This window comes from Notamacropus eugenii, chromosome 6 (genome assembly GCF_028372415.1).
Source record: "Notamacropus eugenii isolate mMacEug1 chromosome 6, mMacEug1.pri_v2, whole genome shotgun sequence".
NCBI lineage: Eukaryota > Metazoa > Chordata > Mammalia > Diprotodontia > Macropodidae > Notamacropus > Notamacropus eugenii.
The window spans coordinates 291,124,698-291,144,884 of record NC_092877.1 but is presented as its reverse complement, the minus strand read 5'-3'; the positions used below and the strand labels follow the sequence as shown (position 1 = coordinate 291,144,884).

General features: G+C 38.1%; 1 protein-coding gene across 12 annotated transcripts in view; it reads left to right on the top strand.

Moving 5' to 3' along the window:
- ELF1 (E74 like ETS transcription factor 1) overlaps positions 1-20,187 on the top strand; it is a 127,105-nt gene that overhangs the window by 23,564 nt on the left and 83,354 nt on the right. For 4 of the 12 annotated variants that reach the window (XM_072617092.1, XM_072617084.1, XM_072617088.1 and 1 more), the window contains exon 2: positions 9,646-9,741. The exons of 6 other annotated variants lie outside the window; for them this stretch is intronic. The gene's annotated coding sequence lies outside the window, so the exon portion shown is untranslated. Of the gene's footprint in view, positions 1-9,645; positions 9,742-12,204; positions 12,311-20,187 lie in introns of those variants that run through there. 2 more of the 12 variants (XM_072617093.1, XM_072617085.1) reach the window with 1 other exon arrangement.

Below are 20,187 nucleotides of genomic sequence, written 5' to 3'. Positions count from 1 at the left end.
TGGAAGGATCCCTGGACTTCCAGTTCCCAAGCTGCCACCTCTGCTTCTATCTTAGATTTTCAGGTTGTAATGTCTGGCCCATCATTCATTTACATGTAAGAAGAAGGGGTTCAGGTAGATGATCTAGGAACCTCTTCCAAGCTCTGAATCTGTGTTTCTGCCATATTTCGTTGTATCTTTCTTCCTATTAGAACTTGTCCTCTTCTCAGATGAGACTTTGGAGAAGGGTCCTCAGAAGCCATCTAGTCTGAATTCTTTGTTGTTCAGTTTTTTTCAGTTGTGTCTGACTCTTCATGACGCCATTTGGGATTTTGAGATATTGGAGTGGTTTGCCATTTTCTAGCTCATTTCACAGATGAGGGAACTGGGGCAAATGAGGTAAAGTGACTTGCCCAAGGTCACACAGCTAGTGAGTGTTTGAAGGTAGATTTGAACTCAATTATTGTGCTAATTGTTTTCTTGGAATCCCTTGATACCTCAATTCTTTTTCAGGTCATATCTTCCCCCCCCCCTCCCGCCCCCCCCAGTCACTACATTCTTCTTTCCATGTCTTGATTCCTTGGGGAACTAGTTCAGCACTACATTGTCTTCTTTTGAGCCTCACTGCCTTTGGTCCTGCATGTATACTGGAGAACATCATGAAACTGTTGGGTCTGAATCCACTAAAAATGTGTGGTACATAACCTCTTACACCTCCTCGATTCACTCACTATCCCACCTATCACAGCAGTACTGCCCTCTCAGCTGGGAATCTTGTCTCATAGTTTACTGAAAAAGTAGAGACCATTTGCAAAGAGCTACCTCTTATCTCCTCATCTCACATCATGCAGATGCCTTCACACATGAGGAGATGATTTTTCTTCTTGCAAAGGCAAGCCCCTCTACCTGCATAAATGATCCCATTGCATTCCATTTTCTCCAGCAGATTGCCCCTTTTCTCATTCCCACTTTCTCACTTATCTTTAGTCTCTCCTTGTCTAATGGCTGATTTCACGCTGCCTACAAACGTGCCTGTGACTCGCCTATCCTTCTCTTGGTCCATCTCTTTCTGCTACCAATCACATCTCTTGCCTTCCATTTGTGGCTAAACCCTTTGAGAAGACCTTGTGTCATAGGCACTTCCACTTATTTCCTCTTAATCTCTTTTTCACTCCGGACCATCTACTTCAGGGGTAGGGAACCTGCAGCCTCAAGGCCAGATTTTACAGAACAATGCTGATGATTCCCCAGTCTGCTTATCTAGCCCTGACCTGTGCCATCTTGCATCTCTACTTGCCTGTTGGACTTTTTGAACTGGATGGTACCCATAAACACCCTAAATTCAGCTTGTTCAAAACTGAACTTCTTATCTTTTCTCCCAGTCTTGCCGTTTTCCAAATTTCTTGTTATCTGAAGCAGCTTTGCATTCTGTATCTCCATGCTGATATTTATATTCATTACGGATATCAGTGTATATAGTTTTCTGTTGTTCAGTTTTGTTGTGGTATTTGAAATCATTTTTTCTTTAAATCTTTGGTAGAATTTGCTTGTAAATTTGCTTGCAAAATCTGGGTTTTTTTTTCTTTCAGAATTCACTTATGGCTTTTTCAACTTCTTTTTCTGACATGGAGTTAACTATTCTTTTTTATGTTTTGTTCATCTGTGCAATTTATATTTTTCATAGTTACGTATATTATACAATTGTTCAAATACCACACAAAACTGTTTGAAAGTCCAAGGAAAAAAGGTCTTGATCCCTGAATCAGGGAGAGGTAAAACAGAAAACTATATACACTGATATCCATAATGAACATAATATCAGCATGGAGACTGCAGCAGCATCCCAAAGGTTATATACGCTATGACCAAGGTGGATTTATAGAAGGGATGCAAAGCTGGTTCAGTATTAGGAAATTGTAAATATAGTTAATTCACTGTATTAATAACAAAACCAGCAAAAAAAATATGTCATTTGGTACAGAAAAAACTTGACAGGATGCAATATTCATTGCTATAAACCACACACGAGAAATCATAGGAATAAGTCATAAGAGTAATACTTAATGATAAGTAGTACCTATTTAAAACTGGTTTTTTTGACCCCATTTGGAGTTTTCTTGGCAAAGATATTAGAGTGGCTTGCCATTTTCTTTTCCAGCTCATTTTATAGATAGAGAAACTGAGGCAAACGGGTTAAGTGACTTGCCTTGCATTACACAGCTAACAAGTGTTTGAGGCCACATGTGAACTCAGGAAGATGAATCTGATGGACTCTGGGTCTGACGCTGTATATGCTATACTGCCTAGCAGTAATGTGGTGTTTGATAAACCCAAAGATCCCCACTATGATTTAAACATGAGTGATGACGTAAAGAAATTACAGGTGCGTGAAAGAAAATGCTTGTCAGATTGATGGATGGGGAGAAGTTCATATGCAGGAGGTCAACTGGATCATTTTGATAACAAATTTTAAAAGTTTTTGCACAAATAAAATCAACTAAAATTAGAAGAGAATCAGGAAACAGGGAAAATCTTTGCAGCATGGTTCTCTGTTAAGAGAAACATTTTTATATGTGGGGAACTGATTCAAATTTATAAGAGTAAGAGCTATTCCTCAGTTGATAAAAAGTCAAAAGATACAAATTGGCAGTTTTCTGAGGAAGAAAATAAGACATCCGTAGCCATATGAAAAAATTCTCTAAATCACAATAATTAGAGAAACAAAATAACTGGGGTGCTGGGTTACATCCATCTGACTAGCAAAGTTGATAAAAAGAAAATGACAAATGTTGGAGGGGTCAAAGAAAAACAGGTACCTTAATGTACTTTTCATGGAGCCATTCTTAAAAACAATTTGGAGCTATGCATAAAAAGCTACTAAACTACATACCCTTTGACTCAGAGGTATTGCTACTAGTTCTTTACTCCAGGTTGATCAAAGGAAGAGGAAAAGGACCTATTTTTACCAGAATTTTTATAGCAGCTCTTTATGTGGAAGGAAAGAATTGGAAAATGAGGGGGGAGTAGCCATCAGTTTGGAAATAGCTGAAAAAATTATGGTATATGAATTTAATGGAATATTATTGTATAAGAAGAGGTGAAGGAGATGGTTTTAGTTAAACCTGGTAAAACATATAAACTGATACAAAGCAAAATGAGCAATACCAGGAGAACAATTTTTTACGATAATATAACAGTGCAAAGACAGACATCTTTTAAAAACTTAAGAAATCTGACTGACACAATGACCAATCACAATTCAAGAAGACTCTTTAAAGAGATGATAGACTCAGAGTCCCGATTGAGGCAAAAAAAAAAAAAAAGGATGTGACTAATGTTGGAATTTGTTTTGCTTAACTATACATGTTTGAAGTAGGTTGGAGTTTTTGTTTGTTTTTTTTGCTTTTTCATCGGGAGTGGGATTTGAGGAAGTTGGAAGGGACAGAATTCAGAGCTGAAAAAAAATCAAATTAAAAAATCTAAATAGTGTAGTTATTTTGATGAAAACATGTTATGCATAAATAGTGTAGTTACTTTGATGAAGACGTGTTATACATAGAATCCCCTCAATGTAAATGGACCATTTTGCAATAAATTGCCAACCAGTCGATAACTAGAATTGGGGAATCTCCAGTGCTGACTTATATAGAATAAGCCCCCCTTCTTAGAAGGGGCAACAGCTGATCTCCAGATATGGTTAAGACTGCTGCGAGTGGGAGGTTGTTGATACTTTGCTATCCCCCTGTCCAGAACCCACTTTATCAGTGGTACTGATGGGGAGGAGAACGCTCCAAGGAAGGTAGATGGGCCATATAAAAACATAGGCAGAAGAGGAAACATTTTGTTTGAGGAACCACCACAATGCTAGTTCAGCTAGTCCTTAACTAGTCAAAAATAAATGAAGTCCATTTCTTCCACAATATTTAGAGATTTCAGTGTGACAAAATGCATGTTGAAAAGCATCACAGGAATTTCCTCTCAAGATGACAAACTAAACAGAAGGCAGACCACTGAGCTCCCACATTCCTGCTCCAGCAAAACTCTGATGTTCACACAAGATTTAATAATGATGAAGAAATCCAGTGAGAAACTACAATAAGTGATTTTTTTTTTTACACCAGAATACACTGTGGGCATGTAGTGGCTCTTTGGAGCAGTAAAATTTTACTAAAGTTTCACAGTGAACCACTTGAAAGGCCTGTTCTCAAGGGTGTGTGTGTGTCTGTGTCTCTGTCTCTGTCTCTGTGTGTGTCTCTGTCTCTGTGTGTCTTGATTTATGTTTTTACTTTGGAGAGGCTTCATCTAAACAGGTCGTCCTGTTCCTGTCAATCCTGGTGGAACCATATGGGATTAGCTTCAGCATTTAGTTAATTTATGCACACGTCATTTGCATAGTGCCCTTTCAAAACAGTGTTCCATATGATCATCGTGCTTTGTTCCCACAGTCACCCTTGTGATTGTAGTTAGGAAATAGAGTATTATTGTCCTGATTGACATGTGACAAACTAAAACCTAGAGGGATTGTGAGTAGCCTGCACAGATTTTCCTAGTATTAATGATTAGGATAATAATGACAACTTTCACTTAAATTGCATTTAAGTTTTATCCTGCAGAGCTAATATTATAGAAAGAGAAGTCCTGTGAAAAATTGTGGATGTTAATTTTTTCTCCAAATATTCATTATGGAGTAATACTGAATATTGCAAGTAATTTCAAGCTATAGCAAACTATAATTTGTATGAAAAATATTAATTGACTCTATTTTCCCCAAAGTTTCTGTTCTGTTGTTGATCATGGGTCCATTTCAGAATGGCAAACCAGCATTTAAAGGTTTGTTCAATATATTTTGATCCTAGAGTGTTTGGGGAGATACTTATCTATGAAGTGACAGAAGAGTTACAAGTTCCACTATCCGGTCCATTTTGTTGTCTGAAAGGATTGTGGTTACATGGCAAAGAACATGCTAATGGTCAGACTTTAAGAGCTGATGGCTGGTCTTGTCTTCCAGATTTAAAACTTACATGTTTAGATAGTTTGCAGAGGCTTATTAATGAATTCTCATAGAAAATTGCTATCATATTACTGTTTTACTGTTGAATCTTAAGCAATTGCTTTGCCTCTGAGTGAGGATGCTTTCAGTAGTTCCTACTTTTATTAGTTGATCCTGGAGACTTTAGGGGTGTGCTGGGAGTGATTGTTCAGTTTTCATCATGAGCATTTACACCTTGGAAAGGAGCAAACACTATAAATCAGGGGTGGATTTATTGTTTTGTTGATTGTCTAGAGATTTTTAGGTGATGGAGAAAATGCTAATAATTCAGATTAAACTTAAAAGTGTGTTCTGTGGGGGCTCTAGGGAGTGATGTTATTGTTACCGTTACATTTACCAGCACAGCTATGCTTAGATCCCAGTTTAGATTGTCTTATTGAAACTGTCCAAGTTTATAATAAAATTGTTCTCCAGATCTAACCCATCTGTAGTTAATTGTGTTGATTTATTGATCTCTCTCTATTTAACAAGTGGTGAGAGGAAGAAAATAGTTTCTGTTTTTGGAAAGATCACAGGATCATATGGGTTCTTTAAAAAATGAGAACAAAAATCCCTTATGTAATTTAGATTCTCATTTTAGATGACTTTGTATTATATGATTTGGAGCCTAAAAGGGCCATCATCAGTCCAAATAATCATTTCTTGCTCAGAATGTATGGTATAGTTCCTTTGTAGATGTTGTGAACAATATTTCTAAATTCTTTCTTGGAACAAAATATTGTTGTGTAGGTAAAAGTCAATTAAATGTGATGACACACCTAGTTAGCAGAATAGGCAGTAGTTTAAACCAGTTTAAAGGATAGTATTGGTGACTGATAACCAAGTTTAAATTTTTTTTTTAGGGATAATGGATTTGTGACAGATAAATATTTTTAGAGATAAATTTTTTGCTATATTCTAAGAAGATTAATTTTTAAAATGAGGAAATTGAAATATAAAGAGGCAAAGTAAATGAGAATTTGGTATTTAATCATTCATTCAGTTTCCATGATGTCTGAAAATGTGTGGTACCCTTCAATTTCAAGACTCACATCCAGCCCTGTTGGACCGTTGTTACCTTTATTTTTGGCTCTGGGGGTGAATGCGGCTTGTTAAAGGTATTACGCAGCACAGTTAAAGGTGTTAGAACTGGTGGGACATGAAGAGATAATCTAACTCAGGTGTCCTATTTGATAAAAGAGAAAATGGGCTCAAGTAGTACAGCTCAAACTGGAATTCACACCTTCTGACCATAAGTTCGGGCTCTTTTAAAAAACTGAACCAGGCTTTCAATTTCATACATCCCGGGGACTTCATTTAATTTTTTTAAATTTTTGAGGCATTTTGGCATTATTTGCCCAGGGCCACACAGCTAGTAAACGTCTGAGGCTGCATTTGAACTCAGGTCCTCCTGACTGTGCTGCTTAGTCTCCCTACCCAGCGTGTGTGCATTCGTCCTTCATTACCGAAGAAGACCACGCCATCAGAGAAGTGATGACACAACTTGTACTTGACTTTGTTTTGAGTGAGGGAGGCTGTGCAGGTCACCAGCCTCCCTTCTCCAGAGCCATCTGAATCCAGTGACCAGATATTCATCAGGATGACTGGAGATGGCCCAGGAGGAGTCAATTGGGGTTAAGTGACTTGCCCAAGGTCACACAGCTAGTGAGTGTCAAGTTCTGAGGTGAGATTTGAACTCAGGTCCACCTGACTACTCTTGCACTGGTGCTTTATCCACTGCACCACCTAGCTGCCTCAATCCTTTAGAGATATACTGTGAATATCTGTTGACTGCATTCACCTAACTCTATAAAATATAATTTAAAATGAAGGGCACCTGAAATTTAAAGAAAGCAAAAGTATAGAGGTTTCTGTAAATTAATAATTTGAAATTGCTTGTTTCATAAACTCAGATTGTTTTAAAACATAATTATTCTTAAAGGAGAACAAACCTACATTATAAATTAAGACACTAGAGTTCTTTCCTTTTTGGAAAATGTGGCCTCAGGGTCCCTAATGGCCTAGAAAATGCCTTTCAATAGAAACTAAAGACCAAGACTACATGAGAATGAGAGGAAGGCATGTGGTAGAAAGCAGTCATCAGACTGGGTCAGAGATACTGCTGATGATCAACCTCCTGACTTTATGCTTTCTTATAGGTCACACTAGGCAATCACTACATCTTATTGGTAAACCACGCCAGGAAAGCACTACAAATGGGAAAGATGTCTATGGCAAACCTAGGCAGCAGAATCTGGGAACCAGAGGAGGAACTACAAGGAAACAAATGTGGGCCAAAAGCTCAAGTCACAACCTCCACCATTTATGACAGCAACTTTTCCTTTCTCAAATCCCCAGTAGTACTTTATAGTTGAATTATCTTCTCCTGATAAACTGATTGAATTTAAAAGATGTTAAGGATGTTCAGGAAAGGATAGATGGTGACAAAGGGGACCTTAAAGATCATCAGTTTTGGTGCCCTCCATCCCCCTTTTTACAGATTCAGAAACTAAGGCTCAGAGAAGTCTAAATGACTTGTCCTAGGCTGTCAAGTAGATGATGGAACTGGAATTTAATGTGTCTGGAGGGCCCAGATGCACACTGCGACACTGCAGCGGGAACAGGTGCCAGCTGGCAGCTTTGTTGCCTTCCCAATCCTGGGTCATGGATGGACAGACTCAGAAGGGGATCTGTACCCAAGGATGTTGTTCCTGGCTATAGCGCAGACATAGGAGCAGAGTAGGGTTCAGTTCTAGCACTTAGGTCAATCTGAAACCTACAGAGGGATGCCCCCGGCAGGAATCTCAGCTGAAAAGGAGCCTACGGTAATGTCATTGCATCTGCAGAGCTCCCCAGCTGGCTGATATGGGCTGAGTCAGGCAGCATCTGTTTGCAGAGCTCAGGCTAACCCTGAAAGCTTGTAGGTGCTTGGCCCAAGTTGTTCCCAGAGAAGCAGTAATAAGACCATCCCTAGCTTTGCTCCAGGAGTGTACAGAGCACCACCATCAAGTCTGATATCAAAAAGCAGGATGGAAAAGATGAATAAGCAAGAAAAGAATCTCACACTGAAAAGCTGCTTTGACTAGTGTGCTCAAGACGCAAACCCAGCTTAAGTATAAGTTCAACTAGAATTCCTAGAAGAGAATGAAGAGTTAGAAACATGTTTGAAAATGTTATAAGGAAATGAGAGTTCTAGAGGAAAAAAGTGAAAGTCAGAATTGGAAAGGAAATGAACAGCCTGGTGTGAGAGGTGCAAAACTTTGTCTAAACTATCAGAGCTAAATAGAGAGGAATGATTCTGTGAGACAACAAAAAATATTAGAGGAAGAGTAGGTTAAGGGAGGGATTAGTCCTGAGCAAAACAAACTCGAAGGTTGTACAGAAGCATCGATAGCTTCTGCAAAAATATGCATATCTCTTTTTGCAGTGGCAAAGAATGGAAATCTTAGAGGTGCCCATAAATTCTGGAGTGGTTAAACCATTTATGGGATATAAATATAATGGAATATGATTGTGCTCTAAGAAATGATGAAGGGGATTGGTTTCAAAGAAATGAGGGGAAGGCCCATGAACGGTGTGAAGTTAACTGCATAAGAACTAGGAGAACACAGGATAGAGACAAACAGCTCTGAAAGGAGTAGGGACTTTGTTGTAGTCAGCAGTCATGATTCAAACTCCTCTCCTCACAGAGAAGGGAAGGACGTACACTGTGGAATGAGACAGACTTTTTTTGAACATGGCCAGAGCAGAAATTTGTTTTCCTTGATGTGGTACGTGTTTATTACAGGGTTTTGTTTTTCTTTAGTTCTCAATTTAGGGATGAGGGATTGTTGTGACTGGAAGAGAGGGTAGAGTTTTTCTGATTAAAAAAAGTGAAATGTAATTAAAAATGATGGTCAAAATATATTTTAAAAGTTCACGAAAAAAGGGCCTCAGATTAAGAACCCCTGCTTTTACCTATTTATTATTTCTTATCACTTAGAAGTAGAACTAGAAGAGGACCCTAGATCCCACTACTAATGTTACATACCATTGATTTGGTCCTTCCTCCTTGACACTCTAACCTTGCTTAGAAAGTGCCAGGCTGTTCATTCATAAATTCATTCATTCATTTATTTATTTATTATGTGCTAACCAAATAAACTTCAAACAAATCCTACTTTAAGAGGATCTTAATGATAGCGATATCTGCATGTGTTTCAGAAATAATCGTTCTGTGTTCAGTTTCACCACACTGAAAACAAACCTTTGGTTTATGAATTATTTCAATGTTTTTTGAAGTTCTGCCTCTGATTCCTTAAGCTGTAGAGTGTCTTTAAGAAACAGAAGGAAGGAAGCAAGGAAGCAAGAGGTCATCTGCCACCTTGGTCTGGCTGATGCTGTAGGTTCCCACCTTCACTTGGCAATATCAAAACTTTAAAATTAAGTGTCAGTGTTTTATAGTATTTTCTGTTGACTTAATTAGCTGACATTTGACCCAGTGCTTTTATTTTTCAGAAAAGTACCTTCATTGATATTCTGTTAATAATACAACAACCAAATGTGCATGGTGAAAATCATTCTAAAATATGTTTATCTAGTTTACTGCCTTATAGTAAGTAGGAGTTACTGAACGTAACAGAATCTTTTCTTTTTAGAATATTGTGTCTCCTGGTTACATTTCTGAGCATTGGTTTTCATTGTGCAGCCTGTATGCTGATTTTGAACAAAGGGAGAGCATGTACAATAGAGAGGTATTTTATATTTTATTTTTTTATGTGTGCATGTACAGACAAATGATTTATAACGTTTTACAAGTGAATTAATTCTTAAGTCCTTAAGTCACCTTATTCCATTCCTGTGCGCTGCTACCCACAAATATTAATTTCTAATTATAAGAACATGTTCTTGGAGAGTGAAATTTCCTTTGGATAATTTAAGTTATTTTTTTCCTTTAAAGCACTAGAACTTAAATATTTTTACCATTTTTATGCAAAGCTTATGACTCTGAATCAGTTATTGTGTTTGGCTTTTAAATTCATTATGGTACATTAGTTGTTTGACTGTGTGCTTCACATCTTAGTTTTCCCTTCTATAAAATGGAGATATTTGTATTACTTATTTACTTCTAGGGTGGTTGTGAGGATGGACCTTTTTAAGGTCTTAAAACATTGTAGAAAGGTGAGAATTGCCCTTTACATGTAATTGAAAAAACCCTCAAAAACTAAATGTTAAAAAAAGTTACAGTTGCTGTTTTGTTTTTAGGAATGCCTCTGAGTTACTAAAATGTTGGCCCTGTTGGACCCTCCATGCACGATCTTATACTACTGTGCTTTTCGTTGCCTTGTTTCTATGATTTTTTCTGTCTTCTCACTGCTAGTGTGCCTTCTCCAAAACATTAGTCCATCTCTCGTATTCCTTTCTAATTAGTTGCATTTTACCTGGGAACTAGATAATCCCACTCTTTAGGATTATTCCTAGTAAGAGTGACTAGACTGAGTATTGGAGGAATCTTATTATAATGCGTGAACCAGAACTTCTGTGGAGAGACTGACATTTATATTGGTTGTTCAGACTTTAAAAAATTATTTTGAAAGTATTGGTAGTTGTGCTTTGGATCGTAGAGACTTGCCAGATAATTGATCTCTAGGTAAATCTTGTATTTTTTGTTTGGTTGGAACCTCTGATTTCATTGGTATCAGTCACTTCCAAATGCAGATCTGCAACTGCTCTGCAATTTAAAATTTCAGAGAATTGCTTCTGGGCACTGAAAAGCTGAATGACTTGCTCCAGTCACAGCCAGTGTTTGTGTGAGGTGGGACTTAGACTGAGGCTTTTCTGTGAGACGGAGACAAACCTTCTCTCCCTTATTTCAGACTGCCTGCCTTTCAAAGTCTTTGCTTTCCACGTTTGAAATTAGACCAAAGTAAGAATTGTTCACGAAAAATTAACAAATTTGTCTTTGTTTTTCATTTGAAACAGAACTCTTCTGGCTCATTTCTTGACTGATACTGAATTAGAATAAGTAAAAGCACAATAGGTATCACAGCAAAAACAAGCAGTGTTTAAGAAAAAAATAGAACACTTACTCATTTCACTGGTAGTAGCTCAGTTTCCTCGTCTGGAAAATAAGGGGGTTGGACTTGGTGACATCTGAGAGCTCAGTGTCTTTAGCTCAACAATTAAAGGTGCCTACTGGGTGCAGGACAGTGACTGTGCTAATTGCTGAAAGTTGAAAACCAGCATATTCTTCACTTTTGTGATCTGCTGTAAGGGATGTGAACACCAGTGTCTGCATTTATAGGTTTAAAGTAGAATTGATAATGGGGGCAAAGGAGGAATTCACACAAAGGGCTTGAGTAATGTTTAAACATGGAAAGAACATAGGATCATCTGATCATTGCGTTTAGGACTGGACAGTAAATTAGAGCCCAGCTAGTCCAGCCTCCCCCTCCATTTTACACAGGAGGAAACAGAGGCTGGGGAGATTTTTATATTTGTCAAGATAACAGCTTTTCTAGAAAGAACTTGGAAGAAGGGGAGGAATATAGCTTTTCTGAGCATGTCTGTCTCTAGACATATTCTATATTACCCATTTTTTAGAAGTAGTGAGTTTGCATGCTGTTAAGATAATGATAAATTGACTGAATGGTGCTTTAATAAAAACTACCATTCCACTACACAATAGTATATTTAGGATATATTCAGAATCATTTTTTCACCACTGAACTTTGTACGCTGCTTTTAAAATCTGCATCTGATAATGCTATGCAATCTGGATCGTTTAGCAAACGACAATATACCTTTTTCATATAAGAGTTAATCAGTAGCCAGGGTGGTTTTACTGGTTGATTATATTAGAAGGAAAAGATGTTCCCCTCTTGTACTTTGTAAGCTTTAACATTTATATGGTGTTGTTTATAAAGAGTAAGGGTTTTTTAAAAAATTGAAATTTGAAAAAAAATCAAGTTTTTAAACACCATAATTAATTTTCACTTAGATTAATTTATGTTCCAGTTTTTAATGAGAGTTTTAGACCATTTTTGTTTCGTGTTTAGCTGCATTTTTTGAAGAGTTGCTCTTGTTTCCCGGCCCCCGTCTCTTTCCCTCCCTCCCCTCCCCCAACTTTTACCTGCAGATTTGCATGTTTGACCTAGCAAAGTAATTGGGCCCACAGCAACATGGGCGTGCCTCCCTTAGACACACTTAGTTTCATGTATGACTCATAAGCTGAGGCACAGACACCACTTCCCCAATCTACAGGAGCCATTTTAACAGCCCCAAACTGCTGGATCAAATCAGGAGGGATGAAACCTATTTAAGGTAACTGTTTTGGTTTTACCTTCGGTGCTTGTTGGCTCAATAGTATATTCTACACTAAGAGAGGTTTTACCTGTCTTAGAGAGTGTTCCCTACCCCCCCACCCCCTTTTCTCTCTCTCTCTCTCTCTCTCTCTCTCTCTCTCTCTGGTAATATATCTAGTTAGTCACATGCTTGATTGTACTTAACTATCTGGGAAAAACAAAGAATACTATTTCTGGTAGGTTTGAGGCTTTTCCTGATGAAAGTACTTTGGACATTTTATATCATGGAAATCATTGTCAGTATGACGTGAGAAAAGAACTATTAATTTAAAAGAAGAGGTGATATTTTGGGGCTTATTTTTGTTGTAAAACCAAAACACTAAGTCAGATTTCATAATGGTAAATGTCTAAAATTTTCTGTTTTCCTCAAGCAAGTGAATCCTTAATTATAGGAGATCATAGTAAACCTAAGCAATTAGTAATAAATAGATTTTTACAACATGTATCGTACGATATTTAACTTTACGGCTTGGAGTATAGAGACAACTGAGCAATCTGTCTCTGATATAGATGACTTAACTAATACTTTAGATTTAGCTAAATTGAGATTTTTTTTGGTTATACATTCATATCAACCATTTAAAAAATTTTGTTTTAATTTTCATGCAATTGTTTTCTGAGAAATGTGGTAGCATTTTCATGTCTGCTCTGAGGTCAATTAAAGGCATTTTTTTGAGAGACATTTCTTTAAGGAAAAAAAGATTATAATTAGGTTGTTAAGAGTCAAATATGTTGGCCTTTCACCTGTGTAGTAACTGTTATTAAAGTTGTGAAAAGAGGAAAATAAGTGATATGGATTGTAGAGACTCTCTTATTTTCAGAATGTTGAGAAATCTATTGAAATTAAAACACAAATTTCATTGAAAAGATAGGTCTTGAGAAAGCTAAGTATTAATACTAGGTTAAGCTAATTATGATTCAAGAACTTAAATGAAAAATATTTGTACAGGCTTTTCTAAGTCAAATTTGATTGTGACAGTATTAACCTACTTCTTTGGGACTTCCCTATGTAATTTTCTGAGTACTGAGAGCCCTTCAGATGAAAGGGAGTCTATAAATGCATGCAGTTATTGTTCTTTACTCTTTTGGAAGGAAAGGTCTCAGTATTGTTTGTTTATTTGTTTGTTTTTATGAGAAAGTCATTCAAAGTGCTTTTTGCCTGTTGACCTGTGAGCAGCAGCTTGTTCCTTCTCTCTCCCTCCCTCTCCCTCTCTCTCTCTCTCTCTCTCTCTCTCTCTCTCAAACATTATCAGCATAGTCAGCCACTTTGAGTAAGCAAATACTTTCTTCTCTCATTCTTTCTTGTGTGCCTTGGTGGGGCCACCAACCTATGGGGGAAAAAGTCAGTGAAGGACCAAATGCAAGGCAAAAAACAACTAGATGGTTTATTTTTTGGGGGGGAGCAAATGTAATTACATACAAAGACAAACTGTGTAATATATTAGATGTGAGTATACAGCATGATATAAAAAAACTTGTCATATATAAATATTATGTATAAATATAGAAATCAGACTGATCTCTTAATTTCCAAGCCTAATGTACTTTCCCCACAGTCCTTATCTTTTCTGGAGCTCTACTGGATTTGACGTCCTGGAGTATCTTCTTTCCTTTTTGGGTTTAGGTGACGCTGCTTTCTTCTGGACTTCCTTCTACCTGACCACTTCTCTCAGTTTCCTTTGCTGGAACTTCACCCATTTCATGCCCACTAAATGTGGGTGTCCTCAACACGCTGGCCTGGGCTCTCTTCTCTTTCCTTTATTCTTTTACTTAGTGATTTCATTATGAGTTTAGTTCAGTTTATATCTTTATGGAAATGATTTCCAGATCTGTATCACTAGCTGTAATCTCAATCTTGCATCATCAGCTGCCTGTGAGATATTTGAAAGTGGGTGCTCAGCATGTTCTGCACATACACACACGCACGCACGCAACATGTCTAGAATAGAACTTATTTCCCTCCAAACCCGCCCCACTTCTGAACTCCCCTTTTACTGTGAAGGTTACCAACTTTTTTCTTTTACTTTCAAATATCTATCCTTTCCTACCTTTCAGACTTTCTTCCCACCGTCCCAGCCCAGCAATATTGGCCTCTTTGCAATTCTTGACTCTCAATGGAATACTCCATATCTCCATCTCAGTGCCTTTGCATTCGTTGACTGTGCGCATATCTGGGATGTTTGCTTACCTCTTACCAGATTATTAGAATCCCAGTTCAAGCGTTCGCTCTGATTCTACCTTCTGTATCCCCAGTGCCTAATCCAGTGCTTTGCACAAAGTTAGAGCATAATAAATGTTAGTTGATTGCTTGCTGGACTGAAGGTAGTTAACTATTTTCTGTGCCATGATGGCCATCCTTTGCAGAACTAGATAAATTGAATTGTTGGCTACTCTGTGCTGCCCTTGGCTCTTGGCTTCCTTATATACCTGAGGTCAGAGGCTGGTGAACCTCAGAGAAACTGGCTCTTTGGTCTTCATCGCTATGGCCCCTTGTAGCACCGAGAATTTCTACACCTTGGTTTACCGAGCCTCTGGAAGTTAAGGACTTAGAGCTGGTGAAAAGGAATGATTTAGTTTAACATTTCAAAGGACAATAAGAGATAACACCCTGAAGCCCTGTGCCTGCCCTGATGACCAACTAGCAAAGAGGTATGTATGTGTTATTGGAACAATGCTAGGATCGTAGAGCTGTAAAACTGTAAGAAACCCCAGAGGCCATTTGGTTCAACCTCCTCATTTTACTGATGAGAAAACCGAGGTAAACTGGGTTAAGTGACTTGCCCTGGGTTACACAGCTACTAAGTGTCTGAGGCCACATTTGAACTCATGTCTTGGGGGTGGAGTGGGGTGGGTTTGGGGGAGGGAGGTTCTGGGTTTACTGTGCCACCTAGCTAAAAGCTTTCCCTTTTTAGGTCACTAGATTTCGGCAAGATAAAATAATTTCCATTGTGCCCTAAGGCATTCCTTTGAGGCTGGGGAAACCCTTCTTAACGCTGCTGGCTAGATAATGTACACTTCATTTTTTTTTTTTTTTTTGGTATTCCTTTTGTTATATGAATGAGGGAGGGAAAGTTTCTTTGTCCAGCTGATGCCCTGATACGATCTGTATAGCTTTTATGCCAGTCCATGGCTCTTGTAGTTTGAGACATCTGGCATGCCTCACTGGTTCTATATCTTTTCTACAGCCATGCTGAACACTGTGCCCTTACTTAATTGGAAATGGGAAGAGAGCCAACAAACTGCATTGCTAGAAAGCCAATATCAGTTGTTTCTGTCAGTTGTTTATTGGAATAGACAGTCCCTTGACTGTCCAAGAATCTGTGGCTGATCGAGGGTAGGGACTGTGTCTCTGAACCACTCTTGCTTTTCAGTTATCCAAGTCAAATGGGGTTGATCTGGGGGCATCCATTTGCAAGAGTACTCTACCGTCGTTGGCATGGATATAAGCAAATACTATTAAAATGGATTCTGTTAGAAATCTCTTTTGAGTCTCAGCTGTTAATTCAACAGTGATTTTTTTTTTTTATCAATCAGATTCTCAGTCGTTTTCTTCAACAAAAACCCATGAAGGCCTATGCTTCTTGTGTTGTTAATGAAGGGGATAACAGAAAGAGATTCTGAATTGAGGTCATGATTCCTGGATGTAGTCTTTTGGAAATTATGAGAATTTGCTAGTCACAACTTGCTGTTTGTAGGTTTCTTTGTGCCCCTTGCATTTTGTCTTGCTAGACCTGTCAGGTACGTTTTACAGCTCGTCTACTTATCAGCCTTCTGAGCCGACCAGTAAAGCTGTTTTCCTGCCCAAAGTGCCCTGGACCCTTTATATCCCTCCCACATGCGCTGGCATGGTAGTTGTATATTCAGAGTATATTCTGGTGACTCATTTACTCATTTTTTGTCTTTTGGCATTTTTACTAGCATTGGACTAATTAAATTTTAGAACTGGAACAGACCTTGAAGATTATCTAGTTCAGTCCTTTCGTTTCTCATTGGAAGAAATTGAAACTCAGAGGCCAAGGCCACACAACAAGCTGATTAGTAACAGAACTGGGACTCAAACTCAGGTCTCCTGATATCCCTTCTAGTACTTTTTCCTCTCTTCTTTGCCAGTCAGGCCAATGGATCCTCCATGTAGTTGTCACTCCCATCTGAAATGAGATCTACAAATAATGCAAAGATCTGAAGTGTTTACTTTTTAATTTGTACGTGCCCAACTTAATATCAGTGATACAAAGTAGTCTTGGATCTAATTAATTGTTGAATTGATTAAAGACTTTCATTAGGGCTTATTTTCCTATGTCTTTTGGCTGTAATATGCCAAGGAAGGGGGAGATGAGATGAGAATTCCATCTGTTAATGGGAACAGGTGCAAGAGCATGGGAAGGGGGAGGAAAGGAAATAAGCATTTACATAGCTCCTGTGAGGTACCTGGAACTGTGCTGAGTGCTTTACAAATATTATCTCATTTGATCCTTGGAAGGGCAGGTGCTATTATTGTCACCATTTACAGTTGAGGAGACTGAGGCTGATGTTAAATGACTTTTTCAGGGCCACACGGCTAGTGTCTGAGAATGGATTTGAACTCATCTGGCCCTCTACTGTGCTATCTATATCTAGCTACCTCTGTCCTAGATTGCTAAACTAAAAAAAATTAAATTAGGAAATCCTCTTTCTCTTTTTTTTAAAAAAGGGTTTTATTGGTGACTTTACAAATCATTTTCAAATAAACCCTTCCCCTCAATATATACAATATGTTACAATAATGTAACAAATAAAAACAACTAAGTAAAATCAGGTGACATGGCTAGGTCTGACAGCATGCAATGTTCTGTACGTATAATTCTACACTTCTCCAAAGAGAGAAGGGAAATATTTTTTTAATCTCTTCTCAGGGACAACATTGGTCATTATAATTGCACAGGATTTGGTTTCATTTTAGTGTTATTTTCCTGGTTCTGCTTTACTTCACTATCACTCAGTCCATGTAAGTTTTAGAGGTTCCTATTTCTTTGGAATTTATGCAACTTTAATTCTGATTTTAGGGATTGGCTATGCTTATAAATTTGTGGTCAGGGATCATTGTGGTGTGTGTTTAATGCTAAATATTCCAGTATATCAGAGTATACATTTTAAAATTTACAGCAATTTTCAGCACTTTGGGAATAACTAGTTTGACTTTTCTTTGGTTTTGTGTAAAAAATTCTTTTTTTGGAAACATCTATTTTAAAAAATCTGTTTTAAAATAAAGTCTCTAAGCTCCATGTGTGAATATTGCAGAGCACTCTTATCTTCCAGTTAGGAAACTAAGCAGACAGTAATAGAACAACTAGAGGTTTTGGACTACAATAAGATGAAGCGTTGGTCAGTTGGAGAAGCCAGGTTAGGGTTCCAGTGCCCCTTACATGTCTGAGCTTTCTGTGCTCCACATTGTAACCAAATTGCTGTTTTCTGTTCTGCCTTCTTTCCTCACCTTTATTTTGATGGACTGTACCCTCTATCCGGAGTGAGTTGCCCTGTTCTTGAAACCTCCCCAAAGCCTCCTCTGACGCTGCTGATGTACCCCCAATTTCTTCCCTCCTTATTGTCCCTTGGGTTAAAATTATTTCTGGTAGTCCCCGCCCCCCAGTCATTGGATTGTAAGCTGCTTGAGAGCAAAGCCTCCTCCCCAGCTGCAAAAATAGTTGTGTGATGAAGAAATGGCTCCCCAAACACTCCTCCATTCATAAGCTTGCTGCACTTGATCCAGTCTGGCACTCTGCCAAGGGTCAAGGATACTGAGAAAGAGTAAAAACAATGCCTAGAAGTTTACTTTCTAATGGGAGAAGGGACTTTCTAATGGGCATACCAAAGATGCTAGCTACTATGTAGGAAGAAGGCAGAGTTTGATCTGAAAGCATTGAAAGCATGGGGGGGGGGGCATTTGTTTACTCTGATTCTGTTGATGGACTTTGGGCAGTTAATAAATGTTTGTTGATTGATTCATAGGTTTGGGGAGGCAATACAGAAAAAAGAAAACTATTGTGCCCTTTACCTCTGTAGTCAGAGGACCTGGGTTCAAATCTCACTTTTTGTCACTGTTACCTTGGACACACATCCTCCCTGACCCCCAGTTTCCTTATTTTGCTAAATGAAAGGGGTTGGGCCTGATGCCTCTTTTGAAATGACCCTTCTAGGCTCTATGTTTCTGATCTACAGCTCTTAGGAGCCATGTTTTTAGCTTAGTCTTTCAGTGATCAAAAAGTAATTGACTTAAAGTGTATTGATTCAGCCTACTTTGATGAGGAAGGAAGTCAATATATCAATTAGGATGAATTAAAAGTTTAAGCCTGGAGTAACTCAAAGTAGCTGCATTGGGGGAAGAAACAGATAAGGATATTTGCTGCTTCTAGACGGTGATTCTGTTGTAAAGGAGTTAGGGAGCTTAACAACCAAAGAATTAAAAAAAATAATTATTATTTTGGAGAGACCTTACTGGAGTTAATTGATCAGCTCTGTCATAGTAGTAGAACTAGAGCTACAATCCAGGACTCCTGACTTTCTTGTCCAGCATTCTTTTTTATTATAACTTGTCTTTGTGGACAAGTTTTTACTAAACTTTGGTCTTCGGAAGCCTACTTCCTGTTCTCTGTTCTTTTGGCAAGGCTGTTAGGCCACTTGAATTTTGAATACCCACCCTTGAAAAGGGCTGCTAAGTGGTGAAATGGATAGAGCCCTGGGCCTGGAGTCAGGAAGTCCTTAGTTCAGATCTGGCCTCAGGCACTTACTGCTTGTGTAACCCTGGGTAAGTCACTTAACCACACTCAGCAAGGAGTATCGAAGTGATTTCTTAGGTTTGTTGTTTGTGTGCCACCATGTCTGCTGAATTTAGTTTAGACTTAATTCTGAGATTCCCTTTTCATTCAGTACTTTTTTTGGTAGGGGAAATAATTTTCATTCTAAACTTATTTGTTAAATTTTATTGTGTGTAAGGCATTATTATGAATATCATTATATATGAAAGGTTAGGAGATGGTGTGTGTGTATGTATGTATATACTTTATAATTTTCAAAGGACTACTATTTGTTTAGAAGTATATTGATATTTTATCCTTATAACTACCATATCATTTTAAAATTAATAATACTCTATCCAAAACAATTTTGAAATTTTAATACTTTGTATTGCCTGTTGTACTAACATGTATATACATTTAGTTTATGTTGCATATGATTATTGCATGTGCATGGTTGGTGTCTCCCTAATTAGATCATAAGCCCCTTGACAGCAAGGACAGCATTGCTGCGGCAAAATCGAGTGCTGGGTTTTGAGTACAAATCCTACCTGAGACATATATTAACTTGGTGATGATGGATTGCCATTTAGCTTCTATGTCTCAGTTTTCTCGGCTTTAAAATCAGAATAGTAATGCTCACAGTACCTATCCCGACAGATTTGTGAGCCGTATTTTTGTGAATTTTGAAACACAGTATAAATGTGAATTATTATTTTGATGTCCCACACAATAGGAAGATTATGAGGCTTGAGGGATAGGGGGTTTGTATCATCTTCCCTACACAGGAGGGAGATTACGGTAGCTTTGGGAGCTAGGAGACTGAAATTGTAGGTTCTAGACTCAACTCTTTTTGGCCCCTCCCCCCCCCCCCCCCCCCCCTTTTTTTTTTGTGATTCTGGGCAAGTCCCTTTACTCCTTTTGGTTTCAAGCTTGGTCAGGTGAAGGAGGCTGAACCTACACAATGTCTGAGGTCCTTTCCAGATCTGATTAGTACGGAAGTATAATTGTGAAGTTCTTCATATGTGGGCTACTATTAAGTCACTTTGACGTAAGAGATTTTGAG